We start from the raw sequence: 7293 nt of genomic DNA, 5'->3' as shown, positions 1-7293 counted from the left end.
TTTCAAGGGTGTGGCATCTCAAATGAAAAAGTACCAGACACTGTTTCTGTGAAGTATCTAGGACATCTATGGTTCCATAAAAAAGTAAGTCTTCCAACTCTAGGTATAAAGCAACCTTGGTTTGTGAAGTTAATACACATGCAATGGCTATATTCTGTCAATGTTTTTCCCTCACAGCAAATGGGATTCATGAGATTTGGGTGGATTTATGAAGATCACCCCTTTTTTTCTTTCACTTTCAGAGAAGAAAACATTTCATCGCATTGAGAATCTAGACCTGTTTGGAAACTCTTTCAGTTCTGAAATGCCCACACTTAGCTCTGTAATAATTTCCAGTATTTAAATCACGCCACCTCCAACCCCCTACAGTAAGACAGGCTTTTATGTACTTAATATCAGAATGGTTTTACTTTGTGCTTCAGTCTCTAAGTAGTAATGTTTCAGTAATTAAGAATTCCTTTTATTACTCCTTCATCTTGACCTTTCTTTTATAAGTCAAATAATACTGTCTTAAGCCAAAAAATTTCTGTAATTTATTCTAAGCCAACCTCTTCCATATACTTGCTCTACATGTGGGGACATTTGTTCAACAAAAAGGAAAACTAACAGTGATACTTTCAAGTTAAAAATAACTCTGTGCTTGGCAGGATCCTTTACTCATTTTAATGATCACCGATGAAGCATTTGTATTCCCTGGTACTCAATAGAATGAGTAATTTTGAAGTATTGGATTTCCTTTTCATTGCCATGTGGTAGTGTATTGTTCAAATAAAAATAAAGGAGATGGTTCAAAGTCATAACCAAAAAAAGCTACGGAAGTTCTCACATAGCACCTTCATTTAGCTGTTCTTAGGGGAGGATCAATGGCATCTCTTCCTGTACTGCTCTTTTTCTAAAAGGTAAACCTTTCCTAAAAGCCCCACAGCAGAGTTCTCCTTGCATCTCATTTTCTAGAATCTTATCCCGTGCCTGTGGATAAGCCAGTCTTTGATAAAGAGAATGGTATACTCACAAAAAGTGGGATTATTAGTAAATAAGGAAGGAGAAATAGCTGTTGAGAAGGCAGTCAACAGGGTCCTCTTTAGTATTATGGTATATCAATGATTTATAATTAGTGTCTAATGTGAATGCTGGTGATATGAAGTCATAGCATATTAAATCCACCACAAAGTTCAGGCTCAACTCACCTCTTCTAGTCACTGATGAGGAAACCCAGGCCTAAGGAATCCAGTTGATTTAATCAAGGTCATGATATTGTATAGAGGACTTGTATTTAGTTTACCCAATTTCAATTACTAATTTCTTTCTATTATAATTTTTCACATATATTGTTTTAATTCTTTGCCTTTTACTAATCCAGTAGCAAAATAGTACCCTCAGAAGAAAAAAATCAAAGATCTAAACAATTGAAGTTCTTTTGTGTTAGATCTACAGAGATAAATTACTATGTTTAAAAGATATTTCACATGCAAATGCTGTTTTAAAGAATCTTGATTTATTTTATCGTCTTTTAAACCTAGGAGTGACAAAGGCATCATTTCTTTTGTTTATTTCCATTGAAATGTTAAGTAAGAAAAGTTATTTAAACTGTTTTCATTTTAGAGAGTTTTACTTGTTTTTTCACCATTGTCTTAACTATTTTTTAAAGATTTTTTTGTTATTTATTAAATCATTTTATGGTCACACATATATTTTTTAGAGATAAATTTTTGAAAAAATTTTCATATTGTTACCTATATTAACTCATATACACTAAAATGGGTTTCAAAAGACCTTGATTGACCCCAGACTTGATCCTAAAGTGTTCTGTCACTGGTGCTCCCCTTTTCCTCAACAAACACACCTCGCCTTTCTGTAGGTAGCTCTCTTTTGACCACATCCATAGGTTGGTCCATCACCATGGGTTGATGGGCCATCCACAGGTTGGCCCAATGTTAGGCCCAAGCAGAAACATTTTTCACTTTGAAATTTACCTTCTCAGGTTACAAAAGTGAATCTGAGAATCAAACTTCTTAATTTGAATTATATTTCATCTCTGAAATCATTTCCCCATGTCTATGGTCTAATATTGTTTCTATTGAAGAAGTGTGAGATAGTGAAATAATGATAAGAAATTTTGGGGTCCTGGTAATTTCTTACTTTCCCCCAAATGATAATTGCAGGCCAATTTCTAACATGATAAGACAGTTCAGCGACCTTTTCTTTTTTTCTTTTTCTTTCTTCTTTTTATTTTTGCTCACAATCATTTCCCTAGGCACTTTTATTGATAAGCCTTACTACATATTGACAGATAAAGAAAGAACATACCTTTCCTCTTTTTCCAAGAAGGAGAAGACTGTGTGGGCAAGTATTGCCTATTAGATTATTCAGGAGTATAGTGTTATTCTCTAATAACTCTTGCCAAATACTATAGCCAAGCTCATTACTTCCACATGATATTTTAAGTCTCTTCTGCTCTTGTACCATTTGTATTTTCAGGGCAGGCCCAGATCATTCTCAGTTGTTGACTTCTGCAAGTGCCATTGAGACGTAGCAGATCTTCATTTTATGGAAGTATAAAGAGTACCCTGTGAATTAACAATGATGGGGTTGATGGCTCACTTGGTAACAGTGTCTTTGAATTGCTGCCTGGCACTGATCCTAATATGCCTTTGCTATAAATAATATTCCTTCATTACCTCTATTCTTTTCTAAGAGATCTTAGGCACTACATAAACTGATAAAAAATACCTTTCCATTTTCTGATCCTGTTCCAATGTTTGGTTCCAACTTACTGTTTAGCCATGTTGATTGGCCCTACTGTTATATTTCTAAGCTTTCAGATATTGGTTCCAACGTATTCCAACTCCAATCTATAAATTATCTTGTTTATCTGTATAATCATCTTTTTAAAAATTACAGTTTGTCTTTACTGAGAAAAGTACTTCCCCAACCACCTCCTGCCTAATCTGCATGACTTCTTGCTCTTATCATGTTATTCCTTGTTCAAAAACTAAATCCCTCATCCTGGCATCCAAGACCACCATGATATGGTCTACTTGTCCCCTCTTTTCTTAAGCATGATCTAAATGGTACTTCCTCTTCTTTCCTGAACACTGTGCTTAACCATATTCTTGCCTTATACAGTTTTATACAGCTTATTACAGTTTCATATAGCTTTACATAATGTTGTATACAGATATTCCTTTATGATAGAATATACTGTTTTCCTTGCCCCAAATACAACATATTTAATATCATAACATTCTTCAAGGCTCATTTCAAATGCAACCTTCTCTAGTGGGATTTTCCTTAAAAATTTCTTGCCATCCATTCCTCATAGCACAATAGTTTGTCTACTTGTTTTTTCTTTACTGCATTGTGTGATTCTTTAAGACAGGAATGGTGTCTTAGTCACTTTAGTCATTGTTTCTGAAGTATAGTATCCTCTCTGAGCTCTGGCTTTTATAGTCTGGCTTTTATAGTCTTTGAGGTGGTATGCTAAGTGTTTTTCCTAGAACACAGCTCATTTGTCTTCTAAGAATTCTAATTCCTCATTTTTTTCATTTTACCAAGATTAACTAATTATTAAAAAAGCATGCCACACTGTATAGAAATCAACATTCTCTCCCACAATTGTGTGTATCTGGGACTATAGAAATGTCATTGTCCCTTCCCCACGTCTTCAAATCAACATTATCAGGTCATGGCAATAAGTCTTCCCAAAGGGAAACTTCCAGAAAAACAAGCTATTTCCTTGCCTCATATTTACCTATTTTTGTAGCACGCACCAGCAATCTATTTAAGAAGTATATATTGGGGAGTAAGGCAGAGATCCACCAGGAAGCCCACGGCTGTTGATAGCTATAAGATCAGAGACAAGCTAAAGGGGTAAGTCAACATAATGGCAAAAATCTTGTGACAGCCTGGGAATAACTTTTTTTAATTTTTAAAGTGTTTATTTATTAACTTGAAAATGAAAGTTTAGTGTATAGAATGGCATCACTTTATATCTTTTTAAAATTTATTATTTCAGAATATTATGGGGGTTTAAATGTTTTGGTTATATAAATTGCTTCTGTACTATTTGAGTCAAAGTTATAAGTGTGCCCATCCACTCATTAGGTGTGAATTTACCCATTTCCTCCTTTCTCTCCCCCTTTCACCTACTTGATTTCTGATGAATGTTATTCCATATGTGCACATAAATGTTGATCAATTAGTTCCAATTTAATAGTGAGTATATGTGGCGTTTGTTTTTCCATTATTGCAATATTTCACTGAGAAGAATGGTCTCTAGCTTCATCTAGGTTAATACAAGAACTGCTAGTTCACCATTTTTTTTGTGTGGCTGAGTAGTGCTCCATGGTATACATATACCACATTTTATTAATCCACTCATGTATTGATGGGCACTTGGGTTGTTTCCACATCTTTGCAATTGTAAATTGTGCTGCTATAAACATTCTAAGGGGAATAACTCTTGATTTTATTCATGTTGGAAACCCTGCTGTCCAACGCCTAGGTATTAATAAGGTAGGCCAGTGAGTTACAGAGACACAAAGAAATGATGTCACTTAGCAGGTGAGGAATAAGACCTGTGAAAAATCCTAGGATGCCCTCTTCCCAATAGATGGTTCTATGGAGTCACAAAGGCCACAGCACTTGGATTCTCTGCCAACAAATTGTACTACAGATCTCTAAGTGATCACATGGAAGGGATGTGTGATGAGGGTAGCAGCAGACTGAGCAATCATCTCTCAAGTTGTCTTCTTGATAACCTGGTCAAAGGAAGATGAGATTTCATTTTGTACATTTCCAGGTCCTAACTCTGAGATGAAAGGGAAACTGAATGCTTGGCTTTGCTCCTAAAAAGGCCCAAATAGCAATAATAACTTGCAAGGGAAAGGTGCTCATGCTTAGAAAGGTGCTCTAATGTACCTCGCCCTTGTCATATTCCTGGTAATGCTGTAACATTTTACCATAGACTACATTGTAGAGGACTCCTGAACACAGTTTTGGAGTTAAGCCTATGAACAAACCACGCCTTCTATTGATGCTGGCAGTGTGCTGAGCATAACAAAAGAGACCAGGAAGCTGATATATTTACCACTCAAAAATATTTAATACTGTTGTTTTGAGGAAGAGGCTTATATCCCTCATGAGTAGCTTGGACAGGATGGTGAGACCACAGTCCAGGAGCACCTGACTGGCCATGTCTACCATTATAGTACTCATGGATAGACAGACAGACAGAGCTACCAAGTGATCTAGTGAGTCAGTCTTGGATCACATGACAGGGGCCCTGGCTTCACTGTCTAATTCATCATTTAACATATAAGGCAAGCTCCTCTGATTGACTTCAGTTTCTTATTTCTACATGTCAATTCCATTTATAATCACAAACATTTAAAAAATAATCCAATGATTGTTGTAATATGTCTTAATCTTTGTATAATTTAATTAGTCCATATAGCCTCTGAATTTATATTTTTCTTCTTTGAAAATGGGCCACTGACATTTGTGATCCAAATCCAATCCCAATGATCATGCTTCCTGTCTAATATGTATGAACTGCTCCTAATGTAACTTCCTAATAAGGGGCATCTTTTTTGTACTTGACATTGTGCTAAGATAGCCATGGATACCACTCAAACTGAAATACATGTGAGTTAAGCACTTAAGTTGGGTTTTTAATGTTTCCTTCAGAAACCCAAATTAACAGAAATTATTTCTATGACACAATTTTATTAAAAATGAATAAGACTTAGTAAATGGTGCTCCTTCTAGTTTCAGGATTTATAAGAGTGAAATAAATGTTTTATGCTTTAATAATAAACAGCCACCATGAATCATATTCTTTCTTATTCATGAAATGAATAGAGTTTGGGGAAGTAGTAGAAAATAAGAGTTAAGTATTTCCAAAGGTCTAAAATGTCCAAGCCACTTGAGATCTATTTTATACATGAGAGGATAGACACTCTAGGGAAATCTAGTGACATGAATGTGTTCAGCATTTCTTAAGACCTTTACACAACTAGATGGTATTTTTTTTCAAACGAGGACATAGAAAGAAAAGTTGAAAATACTTCTGACCAGGGCTACCTAATTGCCACTAAACGTTTTTGTACACACCAGATCTATTAAAGGTGTTACTATGTATTTATTCATTTGGAGGAGATATAAATTTGAGAGCCTGGTGCTGGTAACATTTCTATATAAACATGTCAGTCTTTGCAAGTGTTTTCTTTGATAGAGAAATATCTTGTCAAGGATGCATCGAACTCTTTTTTAAAGCCATTTGTTGTTCCTTGTTGCCAGTGAGCAAATATATTCTAGCAAACCATTTTAAATTGCTTATATTTTATCTAATACTATATCTTCTACTAGTTTCCATAAAATCTTTGACCAGATTTATCCAGCTGTCTATGCTTTTTTTTCTCTACACATTAGGGGCTGATACAATCTTACTTTGTGTACTATATACTTTATCACTTTGATCTGATACATGTTAATTCTTTTCTTCAAATCTTTTTATGTATTCTTTATATTTTTATTGAGGTAAAATAATTTTATACTAAGGTGAAAAAACGGTCCATATTGGTCTCTAGAAGTATGTTCTGGTCATGTTTGATTTGTAACTGTAATCTCCTGAGAAAATAACCCTGCATGTGGGTGTGAGTGATAGGTGACAAGGATTCAGTTTTAAACTGGAAAAAAAAAAGGTTTTGCCTCAGAGGGTAAAAGGCTCCGATTAGAAAAGAGAAAGTTTCTCTCTTCTTGAAGTCTGCTAATCAATATTGAGATGCATTCTCTTGTATTTGATTTTATTTCTTTATATTTTTGGCAGAAGAAGAGATATAAAACTTACAAGCAAAATTCTTCTGCAATATTTACTAAGATAATTCCCTAATTGCAATGACATCCAAGGACTTGGGATGCTAACAACTTTAGAGCTGTGATCACATTGCAGTAACTTTTGACTTCAAGATATAGTTTCAGAAGCATAAGGAGGTATTCTGCTGAAACATGCAGGTGAAAAGAGTCTGAATTAGATTAAGCAGTGATTTATTACAGTTAAGTATAATTACTAGTCTTCTTATGCTGTCTACATGTTTGTATTTCTCTACATAATTTAATAGTCATTATTCTACACTTGATCTTAGTCAAAAGCCCGAGAAGCGATTAAATAGTCATTATTCTAATTGCCACTTGGGAAAATAATACATACTTGAAGCTGGGCACCCACTTTCATAATGCACAGGACTCCTGGCCTATCTTAACTGTCTGTTATCGCTCATTAATGTCAACTAT

General features: G+C 34.7%; 1 pseudogene; it reads right to left on the bottom strand.

The window, feature by feature from the left end:
• Nucleotides 1-3664: 3664 nt before the first annotated feature.
• Nucleotides 3665-5205, bottom strand: LOC105867090 (mitochondrial carrier homolog 2-like; annotated as a pseudogene).
• Between the last annotated feature and the right edge of the window lie 2088 nt (nt 5206-7293).

This window comes from Microcebus murinus, chromosome X (assembly GCF_040939455.1).
Source record: "Microcebus murinus isolate Inina chromosome X, M.murinus_Inina_mat1.0, whole genome shotgun sequence".
In the NCBI taxonomy this organism is placed as follows: domain Eukaryota; kingdom Metazoa; phylum Chordata; class Mammalia; order Primates; family Cheirogaleidae; genus Microcebus; species Microcebus murinus.
This window is presented reverse-complemented; position numbering and strand designations above follow the sequence as displayed.